A 19,500-nucleotide genomic window follows, 5' to 3' on the forward strand; every position below is an offset into this window, starting at 1 on the left:
TAAGAATAAACTGACTTTCCATTATTCAGGGACTGATTGTCTAGAAGATTACAAATCAGCCCATTCTAAATTCTTCCTCGTTCCTCTTTCTAGCATTTTCTTTAGAGCCTCCGCATTAAGAGAATAGAAACGATAAATAAATAAATTCCAGTGGGTCTCCTGGCAACCTATTATTTTTGTCGAGTAAATAGATGAAAACTGTAGTCAACTAAAATTTGGACTGGAAGTACTGATTGGCCTGTTATATCCCAGTCTAATCTCCCAGCCATGTCTGATGGACAGATGTAAGGGAAGTAAAGAGCCATTTGCACAGAGGGATTCAGGAGGGAAACACAAACAAGGGGAACTTGCTCCAAAATCCAGCCCCTCCCAACCAGCTCTATCACTGCCTACTGCTGCTCCCTTGGTGTTGCCCTGAAATTCCTGTTCGCGGGATATTTCATAAATTAGACACAGTTCATGGGGTTCAAGCTAGATACAACGCCACTGAAAGCACATAACTCACGCCAGCACTTGAACCCTGCCAAAACTCAGATTGGGTCTTGAACCCACTATCTTTTTTTTTTTTTTTTTTTTTTTTGGGACGCGAGCTTCCCACTGCTGTGGCCTCTCCCGTTGCGGAGCACAGGCTCCAGACGCGAACCCACTATCTTTTAATTGAGATCACACACCTGGCTTCAGGACCTGCGGGAGTTCAGGTTCTTTATGTCTCAGCGCAGAAAGAATTCAGTGAGAGGCAAAGTGATAGGTAAGAAGTGGATTTACTTAGAGAAATATACACTCCAGAGACAGAGTGTGGGCCATCTCAGAAGGCGAGAGGACCCAAATATGGGGTCGCTAGTTTTTATGGGCTGGGTAACGTTTTTTTCTTTTTTCTTTTTTTTGGCCTTGGCATGCAGGATCTTAGTTCCCTGACCAGGGATCAAACCCATGGCCCCTGCAGTGGAAGCATGGAATCCTAATCACTGGACCACCAGGCAGTTCCTTGGCTGGGTAATTTCAAAGGCTAATGAGTGGGAGGGTTTTTCTGTTTTGGGGAAGGGGCGGGGACTTCCAGGAATTGGGCCACCGCCCACTTTTTGGCCTTTCCTGGTTGGCCTCAGAACTGTCACGGTGCCTGTGGGCATATCATTTAGATGCTAATATATTACAATGAGCATATAATGAGGCTCAAGGTCCACTGGAAGTCAAATCTCTAAATCCATTCTCAGTATTATCTCACTAGGGATTCAGGTGGTCTACTGGCGCAGCCAAAGGCACCAGGTGTCATCCCAGAGTGGAAGAGTTGTAGGACAGGAAAGCTGCAGTGGGTGCATGTGAGGGAGGTAAGTCCAAGTCCGGGGTGTAAAGGTAGCCCAGAGACCCAGGTACAGAAGGGTGGAACACTTCAGCAAGGCGGCAGGGGCAACACAAGGCAGATGCTATAGACGAAATTCACATTTGCTCGTGTCTGATCCTGGACTCATGGATGCTTTACTAAAGTTGGAAGATCTTTTAAAAATCTACATTTGCTTCTTTGGGGTGGTTGTTACTTCCTACCTAGAATTAAAATCATTCACCACACTTTTGACTTCAGCCTTGAATTGTGTACCTAATTACCCATGTAACAAAAACGTCAAAAACAATTCAAGCTTCCCTTGGAACCAAAGAATACAGAATCATATTCTACCATAACTAGTATGTTCCTTTATCAACAGTAGCAGCTACTTTCTTCCTTGTGAATCATTTTTTATTACCAAAAAACAAAAAAACGAAACCAAAAAACTTCCCTTCCACAGACGGTTTTTCTTCTTCTTTTTTGTTTTTTAGCGGTACGCGGGTATCTCACTGTTGTGGCCTCTCCCGTTGCGGAGCACAGGCTCCGCTGCCCAGCCGCTCCACGGCATGTGGATTCTTCCCTGACCGGGGCACGAACCCGTATCCCCTCCAGCGTCAGGCGGACTCTCAACCACTGCGCCACCAGGTAAGCCCTCGCATACCTCTTTTAGCACTTAATCTTTTCTTTCTAGAGGCAAATAGTGAATTGAGGATTCACAAGAGACTAGTTCCAGGAAAAAAAATACACACACACATGTATACACACTTTTTACTTTGAGACTATCCCAGGATTCACACACATACACACACAAACACACGCACAAACACACACACACTTACTTTTAAGAGACAATTAATTGATTACTGGGTTCCTAAAAGACCACAGTACTTTGGAGAGAAGCAGCATACATTAAAATCTATTTCCCATGAAAATGTGTTCCTTCTCCTTCCATGTAATGAGAACGTGTTGCTTGACAACAATCTTTTAACATATGGATTCTAACACAGGGTATTTGCGTTTTGGCTAAATGTTCAACATCTCCCACCTTGGGAGATGTTGGGAAGCTGTATTTCAAAGAACCTCTTAAATTTAGGAGCAGTGTCTACAGAGCAAAATGTTTCATAATGTCTTCTCACCACTAGAGGGACCTATTCCTTTTCCATAATTCTCCCTTTGGCAGACGTTTAACAATTTAACTGAGATTTTTATTTCCAAAGACGAAGCCTCAAAACCTATGTCGAATGAAAAAAAAGAAAAGAAAAAAACACAACCTAAAAGTGGAGAATTATGTTTTATTCAGCGGACTTACCGAGGACTTAAGCCTGAGATACAGCCTCTCAGATAGCTCTGAGGGACTGTTCTGAAGAGGTAAGAGAGAGCCATGATATATTGGAGTTTTTGCAAAAAAACAAAACAAAAACAAAAAAAACATAGTCAAACATCAAAAGAGTACTGGTGATTAAAGAAATAGACATCTCAATTAATGAATTTAGCACCTTTCTATGTATGAGAAAATGCAAGAGTCTGGGCTTACTGAAATCATTCCTTTGATCTGCACCTTAATTGTCTAGGGCCAGTGTGTGACCTTGGGCCATTACGTAACTTCTCTGTGCTTCCTCTTAGTCCTTTGTAAAATGGGTTAGATAGTAATGACTATTCAAGATTTCCGCTATTATTGTTCTACATAGTGATCCACCCCAAAACCAATGACCAAGGAATTCCACTACGGTATCGTCTGTAAGACTGAATACAATTTAATCGCTTATCAAAAAGCACAGACTAAAGAATTAGGATATATCCAAACACCGGAAGTGAAAAGATGAGTGAAGGCTTAAGAAGGAAATAGAAGGATTTCTAGAATATTGTTGGGGTGGGGCAGTACCTGTGGCAACGCTACCTTTGTACACTAATCGTAAGTGATTTATAAAGGAAAAGTACAGTTATACTGCTGATCCGGGCCCCCAGATTCAGCTGTTGGCTGGAACAAACAGTAAATGGGGCTGGGGCGGCGGCAGCATTCAGTTTTCTCAGGCTGACACTTTCACTGAAACTAGAGTCACTTTAGGGATGCAGCCTTGAGCTGCTAAAAACTATATTAGTGCTGTTTTTTCAAGTCTTATAGGCCGCCTAGTTGAGAGGAGGGCTCAGAGGAGCCCAGCTAGAGTTTAGTCAAAGGGAAATTCTTTGCCAGAGGGAAATAGCACCGTAAAACACGTGGGGCTGTTTGAATTCTCCACCATGAGCATATAATTTTTCAAAAAGTTTTTTTAATTTAAATAGAAGTACGAGGTCAGTGGACTTGGAAGTAATCAACAAAGGAGAGAGGTGACCTTCGGGATAACCCCTAACTGAGTGGTGGCAGCAACACTGAAAGATGGCAAAGCAGGGTTTAGAAGGAGCGGGATCCGTACTCCTACCCAGGCACCTGGAGGCGGAACTGCGGGGGGGGGGGGGGGAGTCGGGAGCGCGCAGGCGCAGAGACGCGCGATGACCTGAGCAGGGCGCCACGAGGGGGCAGCCTTGGTGGCCGATGTGCGCGGGCACATCTGGAGCCTAGCCTGCGCTTCGGGGCGCAGCGCGGAGCCCGGTTGGAAACGGCAGCGTCTCCCACTTCCTGGAGTAAAAGTCAAGTTCCGGCTGGCAAAAAGAAACGTTAAAATATCCCTGAAAAAGGCTAAATCTATGCCGTGGTTCCACTGGGGCTCGAACCCAGGACCTTCTGCGTGTAAAGCAGACGTGATAACCGCTACACTATGGAACCTCCCGTTGCACTTTTGCGCCAGAATACAATAAAGACATTTTATTCACACAAAGACTCTCCTCCCGATGTGTAATGAAGTTGAGAGTTGATGCCTGGCGATCGCTCGCGAGAAGAAACTTTCAAACATTTCAGACTTTCAAGCGCAATGCCCATCCACGCTTCTCCTTGGCGACGCGGGCTTCCCAGTTTGTCCGAGAAAGAAAGCGTGACCCGACGTGCCGGCGACCGTCCCCCAGACAGACGCCGCTCCTGCCTTGATGTAAGCAACGCGGAGGATTTTTGACTCGTCGGGCTCTGTGGCGCAATGGATAGCGCATTGGACTTCTAGATTAAATGGAGGCATTCAAAGGTTGTGGGTTCGAGTCCCACCAGAGTCGCTTTTGTTTTATAAGGAAAGCGCTAGGAGGAAGACACATTACCTACGATTTGCGAGGAGACTCGCCCACTTTGAAAAGGAGCCCCTTCCAGTACCCTGTGGTGTCCTCAGACGCGAATGTGTTAGGAATCCTGCTACTTGAGTCTTCATCGCTTTCGTGTGGCTCCAGTTTCTGGTGACTGGACATGAGGAAATCACAGGATGTGATGAAAGTTACCGAGTTTCCCATTCCCCCCAATCCCCGTATTGTTCTTTTACATAAGGCATAAAATTTTTAAATTGTGCAACTTTTCGTAGCTCAGTATTAGTCAGGTTATGTAAAATTAAGCGTGACTTCGGCGGATACCAGAATGGCCGAGTGGTTAAGGCGTTGGACTTAAGATCCAATGGATTTATATCCTCGTGGGTTCGAACCCCACTTCTGGTACAAGTGAGTCTGGTTTTCTCAACATGACATGCGTCATTTTTTCCGAATTCCTGAGGACTTAATCTGAAAGATTATAGCAGACGTAGAAAGCGTAGCAATAGCTTCAGAACCGACGGTTTGGAAAGTGAAAAGTAAACGTCTGCGTGAAACTATACTACTTTGTAGGGGAGGGGGCGAGGGGTACATTGCGCAGTAAAAACGTTCCCTTTTTGAAATAGAGATTATCTAAGATCATGCTATGTGCCAAATACCGCTCTAAACGCTGAGGTTGTGGGAATGCAAAGATTTGAAAGAAAAGAAAGTAAACCAAACAGAAAATCACATTAAGAAAAGAAAAAAAAAAAATAGAAGGTCCTTAACCGACAAGGTTTTTGTCCAGAAGCACTTACAGGACAGAGGGACAGAGGGAAGAGGTGGTTCATAAACAGGAGGATTTCAGATGGCGATAAGCTCTTACAAAGAATTAAGTGGGGTGGCACGATAGAGTGGCATAGAACTTTTTCAGGACAAACTTATTCCATTTGATTATGGAAATCATTCACCTTGACAGGAATGTTCTCCCCCCTCTCTACCAAACAAAAACTTCCAAGGACCAGTTCTACCCCCTCCTCCTCCACGAAAAGCCTTCCCTGACCCCTGGCCCTCAGTCAACTGTCCATTCATTCATTCAGCAGTTTTTGAGAGCTTGCTTGGATAACGGTGGAGATGCACAGAGAAGTCCTGTCCTCACCGCAGAGACATTCTAGGAGGAAAGACAGACCATTAAACAGGTGTTGAAGGAAGGTTGTGGTGGGAGCAGCAATACGGACAGTCTCAGAGTCCTTGGACCCAACCCCCTCTGGAGAGGATCAAGCAGAGATCTCTGCGGCAAGTTCTGATCCCTGTCTTTAAGGATCAGAAGGAACTTCCCAAACCAAAGAACTTAGAAAGTGGGAAGAGGGGGCATTTCAAGATGGCGGACGGAGGGATGGAGGGGTGGTGCGTAGGAAAAAAAAACAGGATAGTTTGTTAAATGAAATTACACACAGCTCCAGTTAACTGTCTCTACGCTAAGCAGCCCGGTTCCACACCATTAACACTTGATTATACACAGTTTGAGACTTTTGTTCTCAGGGTTCAATGCCTGTCAATCTAGTCTGCCTTAGGGGAACAGGAAACAAATCTTCACGCTCTCCTGCGTTACATTCAAAGCTGAGTACAGAACTGTTGTAGGAAGCTGAGGTTCGACCAAAGGCTCACTAACTCCCCCAGAGGATTGGCTTCATCTTACAGGCAATTTTTTTTTTTTCCGGGGGGGAGGCTCTTTTTACTTTTCTTGGCTAAATCCAGCCACGTCATATGATTCTTAGGGATCTAAATCTTCATTTGTGAAAAGCGCACCTAATTCACTGGTGATTTTTCAATACCAGTGTAGGGGAGCAAAATTTACCACCCCAAAATGTCTCTCTGGCATGCGGATTATTTAGAGCTGAAAACAATCAAGGCCCAAAAGACTCAGGAAGAAAGTTTGACTTTGGACCTTCTCCCTAACTGCCTAAAGAATGTAGATGAAGGATCTGTTCCAGGAAAGGAGTTATCACCATAGATTACTATAGCACGAACCAGGTGGGTAGACAGGGAGAAACCTAGAAAAGTCTAAAAGTGTTAACATTCCTCTCTGTGTCCCATGGTCTCTGCACGGCCCAGCAAACCGTGTTTACCAAACATTTGCTTTTCCATATTCATGCCAATTCCTTCTTCCCCTTTGAGGTTCCAAATCACTATCCCCAACATCCTCTTTTGGCTTTAGCTGAAGATAATATTTAAGGTGAGGTTTTCAGACATTTCGGCAAGTTACTTAATTTTCCTGGGTCCCTTCCATGTACACATATTATTAAACTTTTGTTTAATTTTCTTCTGTTAATCTGTCTTGTCAATTTAATTCTTAGACCAGCCAGAACTAAGAAGGATAGAGGAAAAAAGTCCTTCCTCCCCAACACCAGATACTCCCCTCCAAAACCCTGAAGCATGGAGGGAGCCTCTACTGGGAAGGAAATTTGCTTTTCACCTTCCTTTGCTGGGATCTGTAGAAAACACAGGATCAGGGATGCTTTGATCTAAAGGGCTGCCTACGTGATCTCAGAAGGATGGAATAATCTAACTGACAATTTTTTTCTTCTTCATTTATTTTACTATTGAAAACAATACATGCTTTTTTAATGCAATAATGCAGATGTACGTAAAGGAAACAGTGAGAGACTCTTCTCACACACTTCATTGCCGTTCCTCAAAAGGTGGTCATTTTTATCAGATTGTTTTCTACCCTTAAACATCTCTTATGGGGCTTCCCTGGTGGCACAGTGGTTGGGAGTCCTGCCGATGCAGGGGACGCTGGTTCGTGCCCCGGTCCACGAAGATCCCACATGCCGCGGAGCGGCTGGGCTCGTGGGCCATGGCCGCTGAGCCTGCGCGTCCGGAGCCTGTGCTCCGCAACGGGAGAGGCCACAACAGTGAGAGGCCCGCGTACCGCAAAAAAAAAAAAAAGATCTCTTATGTATATGCAAGCAACAAATATACAATTATATATATAATTAAAGGATATATATTCATATACACATCGTTTGACTTTTCCACAAATATTATATCACACGTATGGTTTAGCACCTTCTGTCATTTTTGTTTAACATAACGTGACTATCTTGCCCTAGTGGATTACTTTTTAAACTTTGTTCATAGTTCCTGACGTTACCAACCGGAGCCGGAACCGAGCTCAGTTTCAGCTGATCTCACTCAAAAGTCAGTGTTCAAGAGACACAAGGGTTGGTGCTTTATTCAGGAAGCCGGCAACCTGGGAAGATAGCAAACTAGTGTCCCCAAAACCATCTCCAAGTTGCCAGTTAGAGGGGAAAGGGTTTTATAGGGAAAAACCAGGAAGTTTCAGGGGTGTGTGGGCTATGTGCAGAACAGCACAGACAGCTCCGATAATCATCTCAAAATGATTCATGCGGTGATCTGGTCGGAATCACCTCATTTTAAGCACAGTTAATCTTCAACTCCAGGGTCTGTTTGGTTCCACTTCCTTGAGGCGAATTTCTGGAAGTATGCAAGTCATAGATTCAGTACTGCCCAAGATGGAGCAGCTTGTGTCGAGGCTTCGGTCGGGTCATCATGCAGTTAGCTTTTTCCCTCTGGTGGTGGTTTTAGTATCTGCAAAACAACTCAGGAATGTGCACCAGAGTCTATGTCCTTCAGGGAAGAGCTAAAGATTCTGTGACTCCTATAGGGCTGATCTGTTTACCAGTTCTCCTCACCCAACTGCTAGCTTTTGTTACTATAGGTTCACATTCTTCCAATCCTTACCTCTTGAGCTAGCTTTTTCTGACTCTTGGGAGGCCTGGGAGACTAAAGCTTTTCTACAAACAAGAGGCAGGTGGAGCACACTAGGTGGAGTTCGGGGTCTCTGTCTCAGGAAGGCCCTCTAGGGTCCTGCTCGGTTACACGGATATATTTCTCCATAAAAGACTGCAGACGTCATCCTTCCCCAACAGAGTTCAGAGTGTCTCTGAAATCCGAGGGCAGCTAAAATGGTTATGAGGCTCTACCCCATAGGATTCCTTTCCCTTCCCTTTCAAGGGATCTTATCCAGAGCCTCAATGAATAACATGGCAATGAAGAAACAGGAGTAATGAAAAAATGCACCTATTAGTGACAACTGAAAAAACACACAACCTAAAACTTGAGAGTTTCGTTTTATTCAGGGAACTTACTGAAGACTATAGCCAGGGAATCGGCCTCTCAGCTCTGAGGAACTGTTCCAGGAAGGTAAGGGAGGGGCCAGGATATATAGGATTTTTTGCTGGGAAAAAAAACCATGTAGTTGAACATCAAATGATTACTGCCAAACACACACACACACAAAACAGACATCTCAAGTTAACTATTTTAGTGCTTTTCTAAGTTTGGGAAGACGCAAGGGTCTGGGTTCATTGAAATTATTCCTTTGACATGCATCTTAACTCTCTAGGGCCAGTATCCTGTTTTTCTGCATCCTGAATTCCCCTCTGGGCGCACCAACAGGGAAGGTGCAGTGGCTGGTGGCTTGATGGCTGCAACATTCGTTGTTTAGTGGAATGGTAGGCAACATGGGTTGTTTACTGAAATGGCAGGAAACTTTTTGGTTTTTGTGTGTCCACATTAGTTATATTCAGGACACAGCTGCCAGGGTAATGGGACTTCCTAAAAATATAAACTCCAGCCGGATCCAAACCTTTCAATGGGAGCTTCAAGGAAAATGTTCAGATTCCCTGGCGAAGGTCCTTTTCCTTTTGTTGTTCCCTCTGCTCAAAATTCTCTTCCCAAGCCTTCAGGGCCCCAGTCACCATTGGTAGCTCATCTGGGCATCACCTCCTGCTTGAATACTGGGCAGGACGCTTACTTCTGGCGTTGACCTGCTTACCACCATCAAAGCGCTTGACTTCTGTTTTGCGTGCCTTCCCGCCCCACTGAGGACCAGGACCGGGTCTTGGTCCTGGATGTGCTCTGACTAATAAAGATTGGAGACCTAATCAATTACTCATAAGATTCCACCCGCAAGACCCTCCGGGACTCTTCACAGACCAAGATTGGATTTAGAAATCCAGACGTCCTAAATCTGGAGAATTCCTCCTGGGATGTTCCCTTTAGGACGCGAGGGGCGGGGGCGCTGCTGGCGTGGAAGCACGGTCTATATTCTTTATAGTCTTTCTGTAATGGGATCAGAAAAGATTCCTTCGCCAAACGCCTTCCCGACCTTGATTTTGCAGTTTCACCACTCACGTAATCAACAAAAAGACTCAGGATTTTAATCGAATAGGAAAAGAATAGGGCCACGTGGTCTATTTTCTGTGGATAGACTAGGAGCCACGTTGCCTTTCCGAGCCCGGGTAGCTCAGTCGGTAGAGCATCAGACTTTTAATCTGAGGGTCCAGGGTTCAAGTCCCTGTTCGGGCGGTTATTTTAAACTCCTAAAACAAATTTGAGCGTGTGTCCACACCACTCTCGCTGAGCAGGTGTGAGGTTATGCAGAACACACTTGATTCAGCCCTCCTGGAGTTTACAACCCAGGCCAGACCAAAGGTGGACTTTGCAGAAAAAGTGAAAGGTGAGGAAAGCAACTGATAACTTTCTCTTCCAACCTCAGTCTTTTCTCTTCCAACCTTGTATGATAGATACTTTGTCTTCAGATATTTTTTCCTTAAAACTAACATGTATTATTTTATATAGAAACATCAATAAACATCGTCAGAGTCACGGATGGTAATGCTCCTGGCAGTAAATGTGCACATTTTGGCACTAAGTGATAATAGTTCACACACTGTTTATTAAAAGCGCGGTGAGAAGACTGGGGTTCCAAGAAATATTTCAGGTCAACACACGTGCTTATAAATCACATCTTCAGCCGAGAACCATTCTTCACCAAATTTCTAACACGCTGATGGGACCCTGACTTGCGTGTATAGACAAACGTTTTTGAAGTCTTCATGTCTATCGTCAATGAGAAACGCTTGCAAGCCCAGCGTAACTATACTTGGCATCAAACTCAAGACCTTCTACGTGCAGACCGGAAGTGGTGGCCATCACACTATGAAACATCCGACACATAGTCTAAGTGGACTGGGTCCAGGTCATTCCATGATTTGTGATATCTTTACGAGGTTTAAGCTCTTAGGATCCTCGCAGTGTGTGGGATCGGGGAGGGAGGTGAGCCTTCATGGGAGACACTGTAAGGAAAGGAAGGTACTCCAGACTCCAGTCCCGTCCAATGATGGGTCAGCAAAAGCTCTGCCGAAACCCGGGATCGAACCAGGGACCTTTAGATCTTCAGTCTAACGCTCTCCCAACTGAGCTATTTCGGCGAGCATGTTAGCTTTCTCGACCCTGTTAAGGAAAGTTAAGAAAAAAAATTTTAAAAACTAAGATTTTCTTTCATCTCTACCTTTCCAATTCCCAATTTCACCTTCCAAATTGCATCTTATTTTAGCTCTGAGATTTCGAGGGCAGTGAGTGAGAAAAAGAATTTCTGTCAATGTGGGGAAATTGTCCCAGGCTACATATTCTTGTCTTCCTAAGGCTTTTTTTTACGTCTCCCCAGGACCCTAATAAGAGGAAAGACAGCCGCCTACTAAGTGCCTACTGTGTGCCTACTGTGTGCCCAGCACGTCCTCTACGTGGTGTCAGTTCAGTCCCCACCCCCCCACCCCTGCCTTAAGGTTGATATAATATGACAATTTTTAAATGAAATAACTAATTTGCCCTCAAATCATCCAGAACCGAAGCAGAGCTATTCAGCTCCAAAGCTCGAAAGGTCTTGGTAGAGAGAGACTGTGATTTGTCTTTTCCTTTTAATTTTTGGTGTTTTGTTTTGTTTTGCTTTTTTCTCACTTTTCACCCCTTGGTGAAAGGGAGAGGGAGTGAACTTGAGGACAGGAAGGAGGAAAGAGCCAGGAGGTCTCAGTGCTCTCCTCCCCTTGTCCTCTCCTTTCCCCCACCTGGTGTGTTCTTGTTCAGTCAGGAAATGATCGGAGCAAAGAGACTCCACTTTTCAAGGTTGCCAGAAATGGACTTGCTCACTTTCCAGGGGACTTCCTCAGGAAGAAGAGGCAAAATCCGAGTGTTTGCCTCAGCTCCCTTACTTTGTTCCCCTGGAACGCCACCTGAGTGCCATGATTCACTTCCTTCCAGAAAGAATCCCACTCTTCCTTGGGTCGGTGACCATTGCTGTCGCCTCAGCACATACCAACCAACACAAGTCACATGAATACGGGTTCGTGATCTTCACATATCGGGAACATATCTCTTTGAAATGGTTTCTTACCTGTTTCAGTGTGTCTTTTGTTCCCTCCCTAGACTGAAAGCTCTTTAATAATAATAGCTGCAATGTACTGCATGCTCGCTTTGGGGCAAAGACTCTACTAAGCACCGTTGCATGCATTGTTACCTCATTTAATCAGCACAGGTTTATGAGAGGGATGCTGTTACTATTATTCCCTTGCTCCTGATGAGGAGCTCCTGTGCTTTGGAGAGAAGAAAATTGTGGGTCTGTGTAGGTACAGGGTAAGGCATTCAGCTTGGAGGGTGAAGGGGTGAAGGCCCTGCCTCCCACTTGAGTTCTATGTCCACCTTCGCCCTGCCCCACCGATCAGCGTCCTTTGGGTACGTTAGGTACCATAGTCCATCACCTAAGAGGGCAGCTGACTCAATCAGCCCACATCCCCATCCTGTTAATGAGTTCAAGATCGACTTTCTTCTGTTGCCTGGCAGAAGCAAGGAAGGCTCAGTCTCCAGGTAGGCAAGGATGTACCTGGTCCCTTCACCTCACAGGGAAGATTAGTTTAGTCTTGGTGAATCCATGCCTGAGCTCTTGCGTCCACAACCCGACTTCCTCAAAACTTCTCAGGAGCCAAATGCTGTCCTTATTAATTTGTAGTCAGCGGGAGCTAACATTTTTGTTTTTCGAACTCCAGGACACTTCGCATTCCAGGCCCTCAAACGCACGCTTTCCCAGCAGGCACCCTCCTTCTCCCACCAGCAGAAGCTGCCGTCTCAACCTCAACTTCTCCCTGGATTCAGGGTCACACTTTGGGGGTTAGCGGAGAGACTGGACCTCGGTAGAGAGGGGGAGCTGCCCTGCCTGGTGCTTCAGTTTCTAGATGGCACCTCTTCCTTTTCAGAGCGCAAAAAATATTCTCTAGAAGGGTAGCAAGGTGGAGTGGAAGGGTGCGGGATCCGTCCCACAATCCTCAGGCACCCAGAGGGAGGGAACCCGAGAGAGAGGGTCTGCAGGGCTCGCTCACGGAGAGCGAAGGGAGGCGGCGACTGCGGGAGCCCCAGCGACTTCCTGAAGGCTTCGTCCCCCTTTCTTTAATTGCAGCAGTAGTTGAGACCAAGCAGCCCAGTCGGCGGCTGCCGAGTAAGCCAGCTTATTTAGACCCTACAGCGATGCACTGCGAATCTCCTGGAGGCCTTTGCACAAAGGCCCGTGGTGTCTGCCTGCCTTTTACCCCCGGGAAGTGGTTGGAAACGCAGGGTACACGCTCCACATTTTACTCCCTTTTCCAAAGGCAACCGGCTAAAAATCAGAGGCCCCTAAAGCTAGTTCTCACTTTTAAAATACCTGTTAAAAAAAGGAAACCTCCGCCCGAACAGGGACTTGAACCCTGGACCCTCAGATTAAAAGTCTGATGCTCTACCGACTGAGCTATCCGGGCTCACAGCGACGCTTTGCACTGCGGTGAGTGAAAGGCATGTAATCGTTTGCGCTGCAGCTAATGGGCGGGATACCGGGTGAGTTTCCGGACTCCTCCTTTGTGTGTGATTCGATCCAATTGCAGTCCAGAGATCCCACGGCGCCGGGCAGGCGAAGTGGGGAGTATGGAAAGAAGGTGATTAAGTCGTTCTCTGGCAGATGAATACAGATTTCTCAAATAAAACAGAACACGTCCTCTTTTATATAGAGACCCCTTGGCAAACGTGAATCCTGATTTCTGCAAAACCCTGCGTAGGGAGGAGAAGCCGCTTACTCACTGTCTCCGCCCCTCCGCGATTCGTTGCCCCAAACCCAAAGCGCACAGGGTCGGAGACCACAGTTCAGTGTTAAAGGTACCAAGCTGCTACTTCTCCCGAGAAGCGCCACTTCGCAGTTCCTTGTTCCCATCCTAGGCGCCCACGAAACTGATGAGCTGAAAGAGACGATCCGGGATCCAGCCAGAAGTGGTGGCAGCCACCACCGCCCTGGGCTCTAAAAGCGCGCCCGCGCCCCGCTCGCCACCCTCGCCAGCCCCGCCCCCACGGGCCTGGTCTTTGCGCACGCGCGCTCACCCCACTCTGGGTTGGCTGAACCCACCTCCCTCCACTTCTCAAGCGTACACGCCACTATTGTCGTACTACAGATCTCGCTATACCTTTTCAATCCTCCGGGCCTTGGCTCACGGTGTTCCCTCTAACTGGAATGCAACCACACTTTCACTTCTTCCCCCTCGTCCGCCCAAAGCACTTTTGAGGACTCAGCTTAACCGCCATCCCACCGGGGAAGCTCTTGGTGACCCGCACCATCCCTGGTCTCCTCCCCTGCACTGTGGAGCTACTATAGAGCTGGTAGCAGACCTTTGGGACCGTGTAATCAATGCTTTAATAGAGGAATATATACTTTGGTAACACCGAGGAATGACTAGAAGGTGGGTAGAGCAGAACCTGGCAGGAAAAAAAGACATTAGAACCTTGCCTTGAAAGGTGAGTAGGGGTATGCCAGGCTTGCGAGCTTGGTGATGCAGGCAGACACACCTGTATTCTTCTCGGAGCTTCTTGCTTGTATCCAAATACTTCCCAAAGGGATTCCTCAGGCTGGAAACTGGGAAGGGTTTGCCCTTTCAGGGCAAAGGCCCAACATTTCCTAGGAGTATGGTGCCCACCTTCATGGTCCCGAGGTGGTTGACCTTCGTTCAGAGCACTTTTTCCTCGGGAGCAATAATAAAAATCTCACCCTTCCCTCTTACCTGTGTGTAACACTTTAAAGCATGCTGTCTGGGTGGATAGAGATTTATTTATTTATCTTTTAATTTTTTTTATTGGCTCAGGGCATTGTGGGGGCCGTCAAGTCTAGAATCTGTTGGGTTGGCCAACAAGCTGGAAATTTAGGTAAGAGTTGATGTTGCATCTTGAGTCCAGCTTCAGCAGCGCAGCCAGCTGGAGGCTCGGGTAGGCTTTCTGTGTTACAGTCTTGAGGAGAATTCCTTCTTCATCAGGAAACCCCAGTCTTTGTTCTTAAACCTTCACCTGATTGGACGACGCACACCCGCATTATAGAGGATAATGTGCTTTACTCAGAGTCTACTGATTTAAATGTTAATCACATCTAAAGAATACCTTCACAGCACCACCTAGACTGGCATTTGGGCACCATAGCTAGCCAAATTGACACATAAAATTCACCATCACACGTGCCGACATGCATCATGCAAAGTTTGAACTGCCCCATCTATTCATCCACCATTTTGTTTTCCTTCCTTTTGATGATCATTGAATTTTTCAAAGAGTCCCTTAAGCAAAATGCATCCTTCCACCCAAGAGCGCAAAGTTTTGGGGGCTGAAGCCCCTCATCAGCAGGCATCTTGGCACAGATTAACAGAAAGGGGAGGACAAATAATAGGTCCAAAAACAATAGTTCTCCATGTTGCCTTTTATGTGAGGACTAGGTCTCATTCCTCTCTCCCCATGTCCCAGCCTGGGAGCTGGCAGAAGAGAAAGCATTCCCTGAGCGTGTGTTCCATTGCACTGCCTTGAATGGAGTGGCTCATCATCTTAACACAATTTTTTTTTAAGATTCATTCCAACTTCCAAATCTCCCTTTCCTCCACCCCCATCCCAGGCCAGAGCGGACAGTTCTGGAAGCCTGGGACCAGGTGAGATGGCTGATTCCTGGGGTGTTTCCTGGTGATCCCCACCAAGGTCTCGTCCGGTGGTGGTGAGAACAAATTAGCTGATGGACGCAAATGCATTTTGAAACCTGAGAGATGAGAATAAGAAATTACCAGTCTCTTCTGAAATCCACGTCGTCCTGACTACAGTTTCTGAGTATCTTTCCGGGGACGCGGTGTGGGGTGGAGGGGCGCATCCAGAGATGTGTGGGGATATGATGTACAATAGTGGTTTGCGATTTAGCGAATAAAAATACAGTTAAATTTGAATTTCAGAAAAATAACTAATACGTGTATTATGTCCCATGCCAATCTTTGGGAGGCTTATACTAGAAATAGTCATTGTTTCTCCGAAATTCGAATTTAATTGGGCGTCCTGTATTTGATTTGATAACGCTAGTGTAGGCATAAACCAGAAAGGAATTCCAACCCTACCCCACCCCGCCGCCGCCACCATCAGCAAAAGCTGTCCTTGTTATTGTTAAACCCCAAGCTGAAATCGAGGATTTCTTTCTGTGCAGCCCCGCGCCCCGCACGTGGTGGCTCCATGACCGCCAAATCCCCCTGCGGAGCGCTGGCGCGCCCGTCCCAGCGGGGAGAGAGTCCAACACCGGCAGCTCCTGGAACGTGGTGGGAAAGAAGCCGGCGGGCTGGGATGAATTCGAAAGCGAACGGCGCACCGTGTGTGGGGGGAGAGAGCCCGCCGGCCACACAGAGCAGCCACACAGAGCAGCTTAAAAGCAAAGACATAAATCCCTTTACGGTTTCCTCCTTCCCAGAGAAAAGAAAGAAAACCGGCCTGTTCTTCCGCATCCACCCAAGTACATTATCATCTATGCTCAAGTGAGACCTGGGTAGCAGCCTGAGATCATCCCCCTTACAGAGAGGTAGACGAGTACGCACGTAATTGAGAAGAAAAGAGTCACGGAAACCCGGGACCTTTAAATCTTCAGTCTAATGGTCTCCCAACTGAGCTATTTCGGCTTTCCTTGGAAGAGGTTTTCCTCGTATCTATAATGAAATAATATCTGTTCCATTGCAGCAAAAAATGATTCGGATATAGGTTCAGCTGGAGGTAGGCACTAGAGGTGATGAGGCAAGGCCTCTGTTTATAAGCTAGATGTGATAAATAATTTTACTTTTCTCTGTGTTTTAACTACCCTGCAATTTGCTTTTCTCATTTAAAACTAAATCGTGGAGGGCTTCCCTGGTGGCGCAGTGGTGGAGAGTCTGCTTGTCGATGCAGCGGACACGAGTTCGTGCCCTGGTCCGGGAAGATCCCTACATGCCGTGGAGTGGCTGGGCCCGTGAGCCATGGCCGCTGGGCCTGCGCGTCTGGATCCTGTGCTCTGCAACGGGAGAGGCCACAGCAGTGAGAGACCCGCGTGCTGCAAAAAAGAAAAAAAGTTAAAAATAAATCAGGGACTTTTTTTTTTCATGTCAGCTATGTATGTAGACCTATTTCATTCTTTTTAACCCATGCACAATATCGGATTGTATGGATATAACACAATCCATGTAATCAAATACCTAATGATGGACATTTTGACTTTTTTCCCCTAGGTTTCATTATTAAAAACAATACTGCAATGACTATCCTTTTGTATTTGTTTTTCTTGTGAGAAGGCAGATTTCGCAAGGCCAAAATACATGAACATTTTGAATTTTTCAGATATTGTCAAAGTGGTCTCAAGAAGTGTATGCAAGAGGACAGACAGGAAGGCCATTTGTAAAGATTTCAAATGTCAATTTTCAATGTTACCTCCTGATGAAGTATACATAGAGTCATTGTATCTGTATGTTAAAAGCATTGATTTGCTAAACCTATTTAAAGTATACCTCAATTTTTGTAATCTCATCTTGACGTTTAAAAAATTTGAAACATACAGACATTGTCAAAATGTGGAATTGGCTCAGACCTCTCAAACTCTGAGAAGCGAGCTGTGGTTTAATAATATCCCCTAATATGCTGATTTATCCCACCTCCTCCTCTCATTTCATAATTTTGTGACCCTTGCGTTTATATACATATAGATAAAATTGCACTAGCCCTAACCCTAAGTGAATCAGAATCTCTGCAGATGGCGCTCAGGATTATATATTTTTTAATTTGCAGGTGATTTTAATGTGCAGCCTCTCTCAGCACCTCATTCCTCAGTTCTCACAAAAATGTAGCCATTACATTTGGACCCATGTTTTAAGTCGCTTACTCAACCTCTCCACAGGCTCCTCCAACTCAGAATGCCCCCAAATGAACCCATCTTTCCCTCTAGACTTGTTTAGCTTGCTACCACCTTCCTTCTAAGTTTCCTGAGCAAGAAAAATACAAGTTCCTCCCTCCCTCCCTCCCTCTGCTCTCCACCAATAACCATACTCAAGTGCTGTTCATTCCAGTCAATACTGGAATCCCTGCACTTCTCTTCATTCTCACAACTTCTCCAATCTCTTAATTGATCTGACTACCTGTCAATCATTTTCCACACTGGAACCCATCACCCTGCTTACAAATCTTTCACTGGCTCCCTTGCTGAAAACGAAAACCAAGGTTTCTTTATGTGGTATATGAAGACTTCCATGACTTGGGCCTTACCTCTCTCCATCACTGTATCAGTGCCCGCTCCTTGACCTTAAACTCCAGCCATTCATACAGCCATCCAAAAGCAGGATGCTTTCCTCGACTTTGCTCTCCATCTTTATCCATGCAGCATCTTACAGGGTGCCGTTTCCCTAACCCCTATTAAACCTGCAACTCTCAACTCAGATACATTCTCCTAGTTGTATTGAATAGAAGGCTTCCCTGACATGTCTTTATCCCCTCCCCCCCCACTCTCTATAGGCTTGTTGCCCCTCTACAGTGCTTTCATGCCATTTATCAAACTAGATTGTAATTGCCCGTTTATCTGAGCTCTTTCTTGCCATTTGTATCTCTAATGTTATGTTATGTAACAAGCTGGAAGTCAATGTTGAATGAATGAACGAATGGAGACATTCCTAGCCATACCTCTCTCAGGGCCGACTGGTTGTTTACTAACTTCTTAAATCACCTGGTCAAACTCAGGTGTGACCTCTGCAAGGCTACTTACAGAAGATTCTGAGCTCCTTAGTTCTTGCCTTTAAAGATGCCTCATCTGACCAGCTTGCTTCCTTCCCCTGGGGGATCACTGTGAACCCCAAAAGGAGCGCTCGACTTGAAAAGACAGAAGGGAGGAAAGGCTGAGAACATAACCAGGTTATTTTATGAGCTTCAGAAGGGAAAGCCAGGGAAGGCTTGAGGGATGCTTCCCACAGGGCAGGGCACAGTACTGGGCAAAAGCTTTATAAACTTTTAGATGCAAGCTCTAAATTTTGATAATCTTAGGGTTTCACAAGGTATATACCTTATAGTGAATAAATTCTGGACTTTTCTACACTTCCTTTTAGGACTATACTATAGGTTGATTTTCACTTATCTTGCAGAAAGTGGAGCAGACCTTTGAAATGTATAGGTTTAACATTTTTGTGGGACTTCAGAGGTCCCTGACAGGTGTAATTTTGAATCATGAGTAAGCTACACTCCGCGGGATCCACATCCCAACCCATCATGTCACAGGAGCCCATTAAAGGACTAAAGGAGGGATTATTCAAATGTTTCAGGTACATTGGACTGACCCTATTGGAGGAAATTACATACCTTACGGTATTCAAAATTACAGGATGCAGCTCTCACAAGCGTCAAGGGTCGACTACCATGGTTTTTAGCTTGCCAGAAAAAAAAAACGTTGCCAATACTTAACATCAAGGCTAAGTGGCCTTCCCAAGAACCAGGCTAGAAAAGACGACCCCTGACAACATAGCTGATTTTGTGGGCATGAGAGCCTTGAGAAACCAAGGAGCCAGGAGGCTGAACTTCAAGAATGCTCCTTCTGGGACATCCCTGGCGGTCCAGTGATTAAGACTTCATGCTTCCAATTCCGGGGACGTGGGTTCAATCCCTGGTCGGGGACCTAAGATCCCGCATGCCACACGGCATGGCCAAAAAAAAAGAATGCTCCAATGCGCCTTCCTTCACGTGGGACTCCCAAAATAGTATTATCGACGTTAAGAAGCTTCTGGAAACAGAGATACGCATTTCTGCACGATGTATAATCCAGGAGGAAATGACTTAACTACCAGCCGCCTTCCAACCCAGTTTCTCACAGAGCACAAGTT

General features: G+C 46.0%; 6 non-coding genes across 6 annotated transcripts; 3 read left to right on the top strand and 3 right to left on the bottom strand.

Annotated features, from left to right (window-relative positions):
* Positions 1 to 4,006: 4,006 nt before the first annotated feature.
* TRNAV-UAC lies at positions 4,007 to 4,079 on the bottom strand. The gene has a single exon. It is a non-coding gene; the product is annotated as a tRNA-Val (tRNA).
* Positions 4,080 to 4,369: 290 nt separating this feature from the next.
* TRNAR-UCU lies at positions 4,370 to 4,456 on the top strand. The gene is given in 2 exon segments: positions 4,370 to 4,406; positions 4,421 to 4,456. It is a non-coding gene; the product is annotated as a tRNA-Arg (tRNA).
* A 343-nt stretch (positions 4,457 to 4,799) lies between these two features.
* On the top strand, positions 4,800 to 4,882 carry TRNAL-UAA. Its single transcript has one exon. It is a non-coding gene; the product is annotated as a tRNA-Leu (tRNA).
* Positions 4,883 to 9,777: 4,895 nt separating this feature from the next.
* On the top strand, positions 9,778 to 9,850 carry TRNAK-UUU. The gene has a single exon. It is a non-coding gene; the product is annotated as a tRNA-Lys (tRNA).
* Positions 9,851 to 10,682: 832 nt separating this feature from the next.
* On the bottom strand, positions 10,683 to 10,755 carry TRNAF-GAA. Its single transcript has one exon. It is a non-coding gene; the product is annotated as a tRNA-Phe (tRNA).
* Positions 10,756 to 13,034: 2,279 nt separating this feature from the next.
* TRNAK-UUU lies at positions 13,035 to 13,107 on the bottom strand. Its single transcript has one exon. It is a non-coding gene; the product is annotated as a tRNA-Lys (tRNA).
* Between the last annotated feature and the right edge of the window lie 6,393 nt (positions 13,108 to 19,500).

The sequence above is a fragment of the Monodon monoceros genome, unplaced genomic scaffold, assembly GCF_005190385.1.
Source record: "Monodon monoceros isolate NGI ecotype Baffin Bay Population unplaced genomic scaffold, NGI_Narwhal_1 Super_Scaffold_7, whole genome shotgun sequence".
NCBI classification, from domain to species: Eukaryota; Metazoa; Chordata; class Mammalia; order Artiodactyla; family Monodontidae; genus Monodon; species Monodon monoceros.